Here is a 16,409-nt window from a genome sequence, read left to right as displayed (position 1 = left end):
CAGTTACCCCTAGAAAGGCGTTGCATGGCCCGACAAAAATACACGAAAATCTCGTTCTCTTTTAGTCTCCCCTCCTGCCTTTGATACTTGACACTGAAATTTCACGTTTGATTTAAGGCTGATGGATAGCGTGTGTGGACTGGACCTCCTATATTTGGGTGAGGAGGGGCGTGGCGCAGCGGCTTGAGTGAGGGTGGAGGTCTTAACTGCGAGTCTTTCCACATCGGCACGATTTTCACTGATTACACTCCTCGGTAAATTGTTTCAGACATGTTTACATCTGCGTGCTGTTGATGCCGGGGATATTAGTGAGGGTGCAGACGTGGCCAGGAGCTGTGACTGAGAGGCTAGCGAGAGGCGGCAACGAGGAAGTAACTGGTGGGAGCAGTATTCTAGGCGAAACAGGAAGCTTTACACCACATCTTCCTTAACGATATATTTCACACAATACTCCCCAACATTCGCTACTACGTTACTTATACCGGTTTAATACAGACAAAATTTGCACCCATGACATACATGAGGATACTGAGGAGTAATGTCGAAAATAAATCGCTAAGGAAGACGTGTTACGAAATCCTCCAATCCACTTAGAGCACAACCTTAGTTTCTACATTTGCACTGAGAAAAACTAGATGGTATTTTTCCAGAACGTTCCTTAATCGGGGAGCGGAAATCCCTCTCAAGAAATCAAATGGCCCGATGTCGAAGAGCTAAAATAAAGAGAGAAGGAGCGAGACAGTGAGTGTTGTGTGGCCGTGAGCCAACAGCCGCGGGTTATTGCCCGGTTGCCCACGACCTCTTGCATTATGGCCCACGATTTACGGCTGCAGGATCAAGTGTTTGTTCGTTTGGTAGATCCATGTCTGACCGATACCTAACATGTGATAGGCAGTGAAATGCCGTATATAAGTTCATTCGCCTCTCTTGCCTCTTTCCCTCACTGCTAAAGTCATAGATACTTGTTGAGACAGCATACAACGGCAGCGAATCACCCACACACAGATAACTTATGCACTTCAATCCAGCGATGAAACAGAGGCAGAAGAGGCGAACGGACTTCTGCACATGACCGTAAACATCACAGTACCCATGATTTGAGAACGACAATCTGATGATCTTGGTTATTTCTTATACACTGGGATTAAGACCAAGCTCTGTTGTATATGGCCATGTTAGAGTACCCGCAGTGAAAGATGTACGAGGTCTTAGGAGAATGGCTTTCCCTACAGACGTCTTCCTATGGTCTGTTGTCTATTGGTCTGTCTCTCAAGGTCTGTGTCTATGGTCTGGTACTCAAGATCTGCTGTATGTGGTCTGTCTCTAAGATCTGCTGTCTATGGTCTGGCTCTCAAGGTCTGTGTCTATGGTCTGTCTCTCAAGGTCTGTTGTCTACGGCCTCAAGCCCACAGTTCGGTACCAGATGCTCGCCGTCCCCTGCCACGTTGAGCTACTGACGGTCTGCCGTACGTACACCACTGACGCGGTCTGAGGCTCATAGTTTGACGGCACTGTTTATCATCATGGTCCTGTGCACTGTTTACGGTCATGGTCACTCACTGTCTATCGTCATGGTCAATTGCACTATCATCACGCTCAATAGTGCACTAATCATCATAGTCACTGTCCTTGTTTATCATCAGGGTTTGCTGGTTATATTTTATCGTCATGGTCTGGTTCCACCGTCTGCCAACACGGTCCAGTAACACACTCTGCTACCATGGACTGTAACTCATGTTCTTCTACCATTATATTCATCGCAGTTTACTATCGTAGTTGACCGACCATGATAGGCCTGTGCAATCAGCTGATCATGGTTCGTTATTATGATTTATTGCCATGGTATTCTATTGTACACGACGCTACGATCTGATCCTCATATTCATGGTAGGTTGCCATGGGGTGCTACCATTGTCTGCTAGAACGGCATACTTTTTTTTTCGTGATATATACAATATTTCTGTACAATCCATAGTGCCAGGATGAGCCGCCATGTCCGTCACCACGTTCCATCTAATGTTACTGGACTACAGATCAGTACTATGGTCTGCCACAGTGGTCTGGCGTCACGGTTCATTACCCTAGTCCACCAATATGGTAAATTACCATGGCATACTGTTGGTATTTGCTGCCACAACCAGTTACCCTGGTTAAAGAGCACAGTCCACTGTAATTCCACCACGATTTGAAAATATGGTCTACTACCATGATCAACTTGCATGGCCTACTACCATGGTCCACCACCATGGTCCACTACCGCAGTTTGCCATCATGATCAACTACCATGGACAGCTACGATAGTTTGCCACTAAAATCCACTATCATTTTATACCTCTCCGGTGAACTACCATAATCAATACCATGTTAAACAGTCATGGTCTGCTGCCGTGGTCAGCCACCATGATCCACTACCATAACTTGCTTCTATCATCACCACCATGTTCAGCTACTATGGCCTTTTACCACGATCAAATACCATAGCCTCTTTTTATAATCCACTATCTTGGTACACTATAATGATAATGTACTTTGGTCCGCTACCAGTGCCAATTACTATGTTCCATACTATGGTTAACTGCCAAGAACCGCTCCCATTGTCATCCAACATGATCCACTACCATGGTCAGCCACCGTGATCGACTACCATAGACCACTACCGTGGTCTGGTGCCGTAATCCACTATCTATTTTATTACTGTATGCTACCATAGTAAGGTAAACAACCATGGTCCCCTACCATGGTGCACTACCATGGTCCCCTACCATTGTGTGCCGCCATGGTCTGCTGAACGCCCACCACTCCAGTTAAAAGACTGAATATAAATTTCCAGCTGGACGGTTCTCTGACAGAAATGGAATTTACGCCGACAAAATGGTAAAGTGAAATATCACATTACATCCATGCAACGAAATATATATGATCATTACCCGCTGTAATCTGGTCCGCCGCCGGCAAAAAACACAGCAAAACTTCCATTTGGAATGTACGGCCCAAAATGCATTTTGAAATACTGTTTGAAACATTTATAGAGCACGAGTTGGACATCATATAACTCTATTCGTATACGGGATATTCATATTTATAATACATGAATATACAGACTATGACAACGTGCTTATTTGTACACATACTGGAATCCACGACCACATTCTTGATAGGCTAACATTATTGACCAATTTCGCATCCTTCCTGCCTTGATTGACGTATCTCAGTACCAATCTGTCGTGTCGGGTGAGGGTGAGGGTGTGGGTAAGGGTGAGGGTGTGAGTGAGGGTGAGGGTGTGGGTGATGGTGAGGGTGAGGGTGTAAGTACGAGGGTGAGGTGAGAGTGAAGGTGAGGTGTGGGTGTGAGTGATGGTGAGGTGAGGGCGGGGGTGTGAGTGAGCGTGAAGGTGAAGGTCAGGGTGAGGGTGAGGGTGAGGGTGAGGGTGTGAGTGAGAGTGAAGGTGAAGGTCAGGGTGAGGGTGTGAGTAAGGGTGAAGGTGAGGTAAGGGTGTCAAGAGAGGGTGAGTGTGAAAAACAGTAAGGAAAAGGATGTGAGTGAGCGAGGGGGGTGAGGATAAAGGTCAGGGTGCAAATGAGGGTGAGAGTGTGAGTGAGGGTGAGAGAACAGGTGTATATATGGGAAGATATAAGGTAGGCGAGGGCAAGAATGGTGTGGATGAGGGTGACCGTGTGAGAGAGAATAGGTATGAGAACGGCGACAGTGTAAGCGAGAATGACGGTAAGAAAGAGTGCGTGATTGAGGGTGAAGTGATGAGGAAAGTGAGGGTGAGAGTGTAAGAAAGAGAGAAAGAAATGGACCGAAAGAGAATGAGTGACAATAAAGTGCGAGTGTGAGCGAGGTTGACGGTGAGAGAGTATGTGAGGGTGAGAAAGGTGGTTATAAGTGGTGTGAGCGTGAAATGAGAGTGAGGGTGTGAGTGAAGATGATGATAAGGGTGCAAATGTAGCAGGGAGGGAGAATGAGGGTGTGTCTGTGGGTGAAAGTGATGGCAAGGGTGAGGATGTCAGTAAGGGTAAATGTGAGAGCGAAGGGTGAGGGAGTGGGGACAGGGAGAGTGAGGGTGTGACGAGGATGAGAACTGGGGGAGAGGGGGTGAAGGTGAAGGGTGTGAAAGAGGGTGAAAGTGTGTTAGTGAGACTGAGAAGTGCAGGTGGGGGTGTATAAGTGAGGAAGCGTGGGTGAGTGTGTGGGTGGGTGACTAGATGACGGCGCGGGTGAGGGGTAAAAAGACAGAATGAGGGACTGGGTGAAGCTAAGGGTGTAATGAAAGGCGAAAGCAAGAATGAGGGTGAAGGTTCGGGTGTGAGTGAGTGGAGGGTAAAGCTGGAAAAAAAAACAATGGTGAGAGTAGGCAAGGATGAAAAGCGGGTGTAACAGCAGAGGTAAGTGAAGATGAGGGTCCGGGTACAAATGAAAGCTAGGACTAGGAGACCAAAAATGAGTGAAGACAAGAAATGTGAAGTTCAAATTGAAGGACAGGAGTAAATGAGAAAAAAAACTGAGTAGAGTAGACGTGTGAGGGTGACATTTGGCGTGACTGGGAACAAAAAAACACGACGGTACTGGTAAAAAAGGAAAAAAAAAAAACATATTAAAAAGAGAAGAAATGAATGGTGGAATATTAGCGAGGGGAGAGAATGACTCCACATGATGAGAAGGGAAGGGGGATTGAGGACATGGTAAGAATGAAACCAGGGTGAAAAGTGAGGTTAAGATTAACATGACAGAATGAGAGTGAAGGTGAGGGAACGAGAAAGTCTGCTAAAGTGAAGATATGGTAAGAATGAGGATAGAGTGAAAGTAAAAGAGGGGGCTGCTAGAGGAAGGAAGAGTCAAGAATGAAGCCATACTATGATAAGAATGAATATGAGAATCAGGATAAGAGTGAAAGTCAGACATGGAGAAGGACTGTTAAATAGAAGAGTGAAGCAGGGATGTGAATGAGGATGAGTGTGAAGGGGGAGGGCTACTAAATTAAGAACATGAATAAAGCGAGACTAAGAGTGAGATTAGAATGAGGGGGGCAGCAAGGGAGAGAGAGAGTCAAGGAAGAACAGGAAGAAGAAAATATGATGCTATAATGTGTGAGAATAAAACTCTTACTAAGCACAAATATAAGCTGGATATATGCAGGGTGGAGGCATGATAAGAGGGATGAAAATGACGGTAGGTAAGAGTGAGAGAAGGACAGGGTAAGGGTGATGAGGGTCAGTGAAAATGACTGAAGTGGGTGAGTGTGACAGTAAAGGCGAGAGTGAGCAATGGAGAGTGAAGGTGATGATGAATTAAGAAGTGAAAATGAGCGAAGGTAAGTAAACGTAAAGATGGGAATGTGGGGGAAACAGTGAGTGAATATGAGTGTGAGGATTGGTGACAAAGTTAAAGTGAGTAAAGAGTGAAAATGTGTATGTGAAGTTGATGATGGAAAAGGGAGGTAAGAGTGAAAGAAGGTAAGGGTGAGTTATGATAAGGGTGAGTGATGGTGAAGATGAGCGTGAAGTTGAATTAGGTTAAGAATGAGGGTGACTGAAGGTGAAAATGACATTGGTGAGGATACGTGAAGGTGAAGGTTACTAAGTGTGGGCAAATGAAGATGAAAATGAGTCAAGGTGTGTATAAGTAACAGCGAAGGTGAGTGAAGGTGAATATGAGAATGTAAATTAAGGTGAATATAAGTCAGGGTGAGTGTGTGTAAGGGTGAAGGTGAGAGTGAGTATGAGTGATGGTGAGGGCGGGACAGTCACTCAGTCACTCCCACAAGCCTCTCCAGTCAACAACACAACCTACGTCTCTCTCTCTCTCTCTCTCTCTCTCTCTCTCTCTCTCTCTCTCTCTCTCTCGGCATCACCTCCACCCACCACCACCACCACCTTTGGAAGTCACTATACAATACCTCCCTTGCTTTTACTAACCTCTTGTAAATAAACATCCAGTGTACGAATACTAATGCAAAAATATTTCTCTCTCACTCTTGTAAATGTAAATAAGGCAGAAATATATCCTTCACACTTTTGTAAATGTATATACCGCAAAAATATACGCCTTTCACTTATCTAAATGGAAAAATACACATCTCACACTCTTGTAAATATAAATAATCTTAAATATATATCCCCAATACTCTTGTAAGTGTAAATAATGAAGAAATACATCCCTCTGAATCTTATAAACGTGAAAATTACAAAAATATATCCACCACGCTTATGTAAATGTAAATAAAGGACGCATCAATCCCAAATATTGCAAATGTTGTGAAGAAATACGTTCCTGAGAGAGAGAGAGAGAGTAACCAAGGTCCATGGAGACGCTTAACTGAGGACAACGAGATATAAAACACAATCCACTCCAATCCACTCTACTCCACTCCAATCTGTTTTACTCCACACTGCTCTCCTCACACTCTCTCAACTCCACTGCTCTCCGCTACATTATCCTCCATTCCTTTCTGATTTCTCCTCCTGTTCCTTCTTCATACATTTTCTCATTTTACTGTCTCCTTTCCCTTCTCAGCTCCCTAAAATCCTTAACTCCTACCGGTACTTCAGTTAACTTATCTTTCTTTCCTTCCATCTATAGTTCTTCTACCTCAACTCAGCTCAGATATTTGTCCTATTATAGCCTGTTCCACATAGCTCAAAGGAAGGAAAAGGCAATACTATGGCTCTACATCCTTCTCGTATGATTTCTTCTTGACTAGCGTTATATTCTTGCGTTTATCTGTTGCTACAACTCGGCATTCAAGATGGAGAGATGGCATTCTTGGCCCTAGTTTGAGTAAGAAATAAAGTAACATTTCATATCTTCGCCTCTATAGTGTCAATTTTGTCTTCTGCAAACATTTCAGATCTCGATCACATCGCATCCACGTTAGAGAGAGAGAGAGAGAGAGAGAGAGAGAGAGAGTCCAACGTCATACCATCGTTTCCTTAATTTTATTTTTATATTCTGCAGGTGACGTAAAGTATTAACATTTTACCTGTACACACCTCACACTGACCCCCTACACTACGGTAATGTCTTTTTTGTTACTCCATGGAACAGAGAGACAAAATTAGTTGTTTTAAGTACGATCTCTGGCAGTGAAGGGATAACAGAAGACTATAATTATCTAACCCTATCAGTTCTGAAAATCTTTGCTCTGCCGAAGAAAATTGTTACGAGATGGCAAAAACAAGATAAAAAAATGTTACTGCACGTGAGATAAATACAAAAAAGCAAAACAACTACACACACACGCACACCCACACCCCCACACCCACACCCACACATCCCCTCACACACACACACACACACACACACACACACACACACACACACACACACACACACACACAAAATACTGTAGCCCGTAACTGTATAAACCCTGACCTCCAAGCACAAGCGATACACTGCCTTGAAACTCTCTCTCTCTCTCTCTCTCTCTCTCTCTCTCTCTCTCTCTCACCCTTCCCCTCCACCTCGCTCACGCATCATTGCCTCTGTAATTTCTCCCCTAGTAAATTCTGATCGAGTGAAAGGGTGCAGATGGAGAGGGAGGAGAGAAAAGGGGGAGGAGAGACAGAGCTGTGAGAGAGAGAGAGAGAGAGAGAGAGAGAGAGAGAGAGAGGAAGGGGGGGGGGCAGTACTTGGAGAGGGACACAGCACCTAGTTACAAGGCAGTTCCAAGAAGTCATTACTAATTCCCAACAACTTATTACCGATACTGACCTTCCTCGCTTTACATTCCAAGGTATATATATATATTTTTTTTTGAAGAATGTGGCATGTAGTGGTATGATACAGTGGTGTGGATGTGCTGTGGTAGTGGTAGTTAGGCAGAATGGGGTATGTAGTGGTGTTACGGTGGTGTGGGTGAGCTGTGGTAGTAGTAGTATGGTCAGGGATACAAGCAGTGGAAGTGAAAAGAGTGAATGTTGGGTTAGTGGTGTATGGTAGCGCAATGTTAGGTATGAGGTGTTTGGTAGGGCTATGTTAGGTATGAGGTGTTTGGTAGGGCTATGTTAGGTTAGGGGTGTGGGCAATGTGGTCCTGGTAGTCTGGTTGGGATGGTAGTGAAAGTAGCGATGAAGGTGAGGGTAGCGGTAGGTTAGGTGTGTGTGTGTGTGTGTGTGTGTGTGTGTGTGTGTGTGTGTGTGTGTGTGTGTGTGTGTGTGTGTGTGTGTGTGTGTGTGTGTGTGTGTGTGTGTGTGTGTGTGTGTGTGTGTGTGTGTGTGTGTGTGTGTGTGTGTGTGTGTGTGTGTGTGTGTGTGTGTGACAGGAAAGGTACATGGATGAATGGAGAGAAGAAAGATGGGAAGAAGAAAGGGGTGTGAATGGGGAGATGAGTAAAAATGGATGGGTAAATGATGGGGAAAGTGGGTGGATGATGGCAAATGTGGGTTAATGACAGTTGGGTAAATGAGTGGATGAGTAAACGAGTGGGTGGATGAGGGTAAACGTGGGTGAAAAAGAGGTGGGCGAATGAAAGGTGGGTGGTGAAGGGTGGGCGGATAAGGATAAAGGTGGGTGAAAGAGAGAGGTAAGTGGATGAGAGGTGAGTAAATGAGTGAGGGCTTGATAGGAGAAAAAGGGTGGGTGAGACGTGGGTGGATGATGGTCAAGGTGGGTGAGCGTGCGGTGAAGTGGGTATGTGAGAGGACTGGGGAGTGGATAAGAGGTTGGTAAATGAGGGGCAATACTGGATGAGAGAACACTATGCGAGTGAGAGGTGAAGTGGGCTGAGGTGAGATGAAGTGACAAAAGCGATAGGAGAGGAGATGTGAGGCGAGGTATGGAGGCTTAAGTGAGTGGAGAGGAGAGGAGAGGAGAAGAGATGTGAGGAGGATCAGTAAGAGAAAGCTGATGTGATGTGAGGTGTGTGGGTGCGTGAGGCGTAAAGGGACTCTCTAGAGGTATTGATTGCTTGGATAATTATGCTCCTCTACCGCACCTACAACAACCCACCCTTGTAATGACGCCAGCCCACTCATCCAAGGCACAGGCACCGCTGAGGCAAGAGGGGAGGCAAAGGGAGAGGAAACGGTGAGGCGATGAGGAGGTAAATATAGGCAGTTATAGGGAGAGGTGAAGAAAGAGATACAGCGAGAATAGATGTGAGGCAAGAGAGACGCAAGGGTGAAACAGGGATGAGGCAGGAGAGGCCAGGGTAAGCAGAGATGATGCAAGAGGTACATGTGTAAAGCAGAGATGAGGAAAGAGAGACAAGGGTGAAAGTGATATGTGGCAGGAGACTGGTAAGGGTGAAAATGAGATGAGGCAGAGAAAGAGAAAATTGAAGCAAGGTAGAAACATACACGAGACAAGTGTGCTACAGAAGTGAGACAAAAGACAGGCAAGGGTGAAGTAAAGAAGTAACAGTGAGGGTGAGATGATGCAAAACAGAGTATAGGGTGAAGCAGGGGTGAGACAAGAGAGAGGCAAGGGTGAAGCAAAAATGAGGTAAAGGTGAGTGAGTTACCAAGACAAGGATTACGGCAGGTAAGATGAGGAAAGGACAAGCAATGGTTCAAAAAAAAGATGGAATGTGTTTGGGGTAAAAATGAGGAAAGGGTGAGGCAATAAAAGAAACAGAGTGAGACAAGATATGGTGATCCTGGGTTTATCTGGACGTGAACCTGGTGAACTGCAGACTGATTTTTCCCTATACCTGCAGTCCACGAACTTGCTTTTGGGGGAAAGGAGTGAGATGTGAGACGCAGAGACACCCGGTTATATCAGTGCCACCACGTGAAGGCGTCCTTCTCCAGCACCAGACAAGGAGTGAATGGAGGACACGAAAGGAGAGAATATAGAGTGCATAATGTAAGTACGTGAGGAGCAGAATTGGGTGGAAACGGGGCTCGAGTAGGGCTGAGGCAGGGGTGAAAAGTAATTAAGGCAGGAGTCAGGCAGCGAATGAAGCGATTAATGAGGGAGACTGAGAGGGTCGTGGAGAGAGGCTAAGGTGGGGAGGAAGGAAGCGAGCGAGAAGGTGAGACAAATGAGCAGAAAAAAGGAGTGTGGTATGGGTTGTGGTGGAGAGAATGGCACAAAGAAGGTAAAGGGTACAGGTATACGGCAGGGAACTGGAAAGAGAAAAGAAGAGAAGAGATCGAAAGAGAAGTGCAAAGAACGTGGTGGTGATGAAAGGTTTGGTTAAGGAGGCATCGTGGCAGATGATGGGAAGAATGTAAGGAGAGGAGTGAAGGACAGACTGTGGTTGAGGGTATGCAAAAAACGAGGTATGGAAAAACGTCCGGAATTAGAGTGAACAGAAGAAGAGAGACAAGAAGAGCAGCAGGAATCATGAAAAGGGTGATGTGAAATTAGTTAAAGAGAGGAAAAAAAAAAAAGAAGGGGGGGAAGGAGAAACAGAGAGCGGCAGTGACAGACTGAAATAGGGAGAAGTGATATGTGAGACAGGGTAAGACACAAGGAAATTAAGGCGTATGGAGAAGACTCTTGTGGACGACATAAGAAAAGGAATAGAAAAAAAATAACAAAAGAGAAAGCAGGGCAAAAAAGTAGGAGTCATTATACGTGAGAAAGCGGCACCACAGGCACTACAGAATATGCGGCAAATTAGAAAAGAACAGAGATGAGAGGACACAAAAAGAAGATAAGATAAGAGAAGATTGAGGAAAAGCGATGAGAAAGCAGGGCAAAAGAGAGAGATGTGGTAGCTAGCGATAATATGAGAATAAGAAGCAACAGAAGCACTACAGAATATACGACAAATTAGCCGGAAATTACACAAGAAAAAACTCAAAGCCAGCCATCAGGCAAAGATATACTGCTGCTTAAACCCCCCGCAAATTGCCCCCTCCCACACTTCCCCCTGCCCCTCCCCTCCCTCACTCTTAGAAGGGGATTAGAGGGAGTGAGCTGACAAACGCACTGGTCAGAGCTCGTAACTCCCCCGAAGCCCTCACCCTGCGGACCTGTTTATCTGGGACCTGCTGTAATGAGTCGCATTTTTTGCATTCTCGAATAAAATTGCCGCGTTCCTGTGCTGACTCTGCCTCGATAATAAGCAGACTCGGTGGCTTTTCTTGTATGTGTGTGTGGGAGTTGTGGTGTGTGTGTGTGTGTGTGTGTGTGTGTGTGTGTGTGTGTGTGTGTGTGTGTGTGTGTGTGTGTGTGTGTGTGTGTGTGTGTGTGTGTGTGTGTGGCCTTTTGTCTTGATACCACAGTACCGTGAACTGCTCAGCTAAAAAAAAAAATATACTGATCAATGGAAATGTTATTCACTGGGAAGAAATTAGAACCAGAGCATCTTCCCAATAAACAACATGTCCACATTTGGGTACACAATTCTTCCAGTGTGACCTTGGTGGGCGCCAGAACTGGTCAAGTTTTTGCTGCTGATCGAGTGCTATTTGCATATGTACATTTCCCAAGAGAAAATGTTATTGTTCTTTCTCAGTTCCTTCCTTGTGTCGTTCTTACCAACCCTCGCTGCCATGTCGTCATGGCTTTATATCTAGTCCGACTGACCTGAAACTTACTGTACATGTACTTGAGCTATGGCATCGCAAGTTTTATATATATATATATATATATATATATATATATATATATATATATATATATATATATATATATATATATATATATATACCGTAAACAGACGGGTGCGGAGCCACCATAAGAAAGACGAACGACCATCAGACGCCACATAATCATCCCAGTAATACAAAACTTTGTATTCTGCATCAAACGGAATTGTGATGCGACGTGAGTTCCATTCTAACATACCCACTAACCTGTTATACACGTGCACAGGGAAATCGATCTTATGCTTGGCCTATAAAGGGATACTATATCAGAGAAACGCTGAGAACCTGCATGGATTAGCTTCAAAATGTTGCCCCTCTAGTTAGTTCTGTAGTTACAAGTAAAGACTGTGCAGACAAGTGTGCAGGTCGGAGAGAGTGTGTCCTTGGAGTGTACACCGGAACTGACCAAATGGTGGGCCTTTCCATCAGCGGTACACCTGACACTTACCTGGAAGCAGATAAATGCCACCACACTGCGGGGGAACAGGTGGCGGCGGCGGCGAACGATACCCACGCACGCAACGCACTCACTTAGGACATAATACTTGAATACACGAAGTTCTGTTTGAGCTTCGCGGAAACATGAATTGGCTTTAAAAGAACTTGGAGGTCGTGTGAGAAACGTAATTATGTTAATGGAGGTGTATAAGCATTTTAGAATACTTTGAAGCAGGTGTTTATACCAGAAGTCTACACACACACACACACACACACACACACACACACACACACACACACACACACACACACACACACATACACACACACACACACACAGGAATTTCCAGAATCTCTGATGTCATGAAGCAGTCAATTAGTAGAAGTGACAAGTGGTTTTCAAACGCAAATTATCTCTGCATCGAGGCGTGTGTGTGTGTGTGTGTGTGTGTGTGTGTGTGTGTGTGTGTGTGTGTGTGTGTGTGGAATTACAACACTTCATTTAATTTCCTTTGTAGTCACTGATTAGTTCTGCATTTAACAAGAAGAAAATGTTCCCTCTCTTCCAGCTCAGCTTCATTAAACCCAAGCTTGAGAGAATATGCACCTGTGACACGAAGGCACTGACTCGACCTGGGAGTGAAAGACAAAGGTAGACGAAGAAAGGTAATATTAATGCCTACTGACCACACGAAGGTCATTACAGCACGACCCGCAAGTCAGTGTTCCATCCAGGTCCCTAATTATACTGCTAACTGTAGAGGGACAAGGGGGAAGAAACTTTGTCCCACAGTCCAACCGGCTCTAGAATCGAACTTGGGTACTTCAAGATGGGAGCTGGATATGCTACAGGCACCACCCACTCCCCGAAACCAATTAAGGGTATCTAAAAACCTGAGGGTGGTGGTGGTTGGGGAGAGAGGGGAAGGGGAGGTAGCAGAACAGGTAACCACAGAAGAGGTGGCGAAGCTGATGGTGGTTTTTTAGGGAGCTGCTGTAAAGTCTGGTGATTTGTAGAGGTCGACTAAATTGCTGCCTCCGGATGCAAGCACAAGGCGTATCTGGGAAGCACAGAGTATGGGGAGCAGTACGCACTGGATTTGTGTATAACCGGAAACAAATGTGTGCTAGTGGTATAATATCTTGTCTCGTGCCATTCACCATCGCATATGCTTTGACGTCCTCTCTACCACTCACTATGGGCGTTACGGTTCGTTTTCTTCACCTCGGGATGGTAATGTAGCTCCATCTCTTATCATTTATTGCTGAAATGAGATCGACTGTGCATGGAGCGTGAAGACGGCAGAAAACATTCAAAGGAGTAACAATATTAATAAGTTATAATGTATTTAAAAAGTAACAGCTGTTGACAGTGCTGAGTGATCTCTCGTTAATGACAAGCGTAAAGATAACTGTTATAAATCTGCACTGCATTTGGTAGCCACACTCTGGCAGCTACATTATTCTTAGCTTCGTGTGTAAGGGGAGGTAGGGAGGGGAAGGAGACGTGCGGCATGACGGCAGGGCTGTCTGTAATGACTGACAACTTCAACAACATTAGCCTACCCTGACTCTCCACTGACCAGCCACACATAGGTACCAACATTACTCTTAGCACCTTGCATGAGAAGGGGGAGGCACGGCAGAACGCGGTAGGGGCTGTTTGAAGTGTTTGATATCTTAACAATATTACCCAGACTAATGAGAGAAGGGGATGGCAGAGCTTGATGGGATGTGGGTTGTTTGTGGTGTCTGAAATCTTGACAATATTACCCTGGCTCGCCAATTACTACCCACAGTCTAGTAGCTGCATTATTCTTAGCGTCATGTGTGTGTGAGAAGGCGGGGAGCAGAAGGAGATGGGAGAGGCATAGAATGACGGGAGAGATGTCTGTAGTGTTTGACAGCATCAACAACATTGCCCTAACTCGACACTGCCAGACACTTCCACCATCATGTTTGCTTGTACAGGATGAGGACGTTCTTGAGGAAAAAGAAAAAATGAACTTATAATAGCTGGGTGTTAAAATAAGGCAAAGTAACTAAAACAGTGCATTTTAGTGCAACAAAAGACTTAGTACCTTCACTATGGCTGACATTTTTTTACCTGAGTCGCAAGGTGCCAGGTAAATGAGAGCAACGTGAACTTGTTCTGTTCTTGTTGTCAGAATATTCTGAAATAATTCTTCACTGCACTCAGAATATTAACCCTACAGCACCCACTTTCACAGGATATAGTCTCATGGTCCCTCTCCATCCCTTACCACAATTCCAGCTCACCCATCCTATTCCTTTGTCCACCATGCTCATCTCATTACTTCCCCCTCCCCTCCGACACTTTCATTCCTGAAGGATATTTTGAACTGAACTTTCACTGCACTCAAACCACCCATCCTCCACCACCCACTTTCACAAGGTACACTTTCCCTGCTCCAGCCACATGCCTGACAAATTTCCAGCCTATCCCACTAATTTCATTTTACTCTTTATCCTCCCTTTGACTGTTTCATGACGCGACGCAGGTCACGCCGTCGACGAACGCGTTTCTTTCCTTTATTCGTGCCACACTCAGACGATTCATGGCAGCTTAGGGGAAAAGTCTCATAGCAAAGAGATTAATAAATTTTGATTCTAACCTCTTTACTATTTGATGTTTCTCCTCATATGGCTTAGAGGAATTTGCTGAAGCCTTCACTAACTAATTTGCCGCTTAAGTTTGATTATAATTGTTTCGTTGTATCAAGAATAGAATTAAAAAGAAGTCCTCGCAGTGAATGGCTCAACTAAAGTAAAGACAAGTAACTGTACCGATGTAATTTTAACGCGGTGCGGTAGTTGTGGTTTACGGAAGTACTTTAAGGTGGCAGGCGACAGTTGTAAAAGTTGGGCATTACAGTGTTGAAGACGCGACAGGAATGTCTGGTGAGGGTAAGGAAGTACCGGGAGTGGCTATATAACTAACAACAGGGTCAAGTTTGCTGTGGTATAGTGGGAGAGATAGAGTGGTTGTGGTGTGGTTATGGTGAAGTGGTCTTGTAATGGTACGTGCTTGCGGTGAGTGGCTCAAGTAGTGGTGTGTGGTTATGGTGATGGTGTGCGGTTGCAAAGTAGTTGTTGTGGTTGTAGTAGTGGTGTCTGGCTGCAGTGCTGGTGGTTATGGTGGTTGTGCATGGTTTTCGTAGAGTGTGGTTGTGGCTGTGGTGTGTGGTTCTTGTAGTGCAGTGCGGTTGCAGCTGTATTGGGTCATGGGAATGGTTGTGGTAGCAGTGTGTGGTCATGGAGTGGATGTTTGTGTGGTAGTAATGTGTGGTTACGGTACTGGTGTGTGTGTGTGTGTGTGTGTGTGTGTGTGTGTGTGTGTGTGTGTGTGTGTGTGTGTGTGTGTGTGTGTGTGTGTGTGTGTGTGTGTGTGTGTGTGTGTGTGTGTGTGTGTGTGTGTGTGTGGTGGTATTACTAGTGGGCAACGTGCTAACAGTGGTGATAATGTGCAATACGTGTGTCCGTGGCAGGAGTGGTGGTGGTGGTTGTGTGTGACTGTGGTAGGGGTGTGTTTGGGTAGTGGTGCGTGGTGTGGTAACACTGTGGGTAACAGTGCCTGGTTGTGGTAGGAGTGGTAGTGGTGCCAGGAGAAGTGTGGTAGCAGCAGCGGTGGCACCTCATGGGACTTCCCCAGGCGGTGTGGTGCCAAGGCGGGTCTTGGCACACCACCACACTTTTTATTATAGGTTTGTTTACGTTTCTTATACACAGGAGGGGCGCCGGCCGGTACACTGCCATTATGACGCTGCCGCCACGCTTACCTAATGCTGCTGAGCCTGCCACGGCGACCTTGAGCTGTATTCTGTCCAGCTTAGTAGTCTTTCTAGCTCCACTTCTTTAACGATTTATCCCAAATATTACAACACAGCATTCTTTTTCCTGCTACGGTATTTATATATTCATTACATTTTTTATGCCGCTTATATATATATATTTATTACAGACACTGATTGCAAAAATTATACCCAGGCGTATATAACCTTACTAGATCTGGAGAATAATTGATAGGGAAGACGTGCTAGGAACTCTTCTTATCTCCGTCAGTGTGTTCCTCATCCCCTTCACTCAGTGTTCCTTATCTCCTTCAGTCAGTGCTCCTTATCTCCTTCAGTCAGTGTTCCTTATCTCCTTCAGTCAGTGTTCCTTATCTCCTTCAGTCAGTGTTCCTTATCTCCTTCAGTCTGGTAATATATCTTGTATCTTATCTCGCTACCATCAGACAATTAGATTTACGGTACCCCAGGAAGATATCTAGGTAATGAGGGGGCTAATCAAGACTTTTTCTACCCCCTCTAGTTTGAAAAATATCCCGTAAGCTGAGTAAAATCGTCTAAATGTAGCAAGAATAAAAATGCGTCATCGGAGTGAAGCGGCGGCCAACCGACGAG

The sequence above is a fragment of the Coenobita brevimanus genome, chromosome 51 (genome assembly GCF_032717465.1).
Source record: "Coenobita brevimanus isolate Jiangsu-jjx chromosome 51, ASM3271746v2, whole genome shotgun sequence".
NCBI lineage: Eukaryota > Metazoa > Arthropoda > Malacostraca > Decapoda > Coenobitidae > Coenobita > Coenobita brevimanus.
This window is presented reverse-complemented; position numbering follows the sequence as displayed.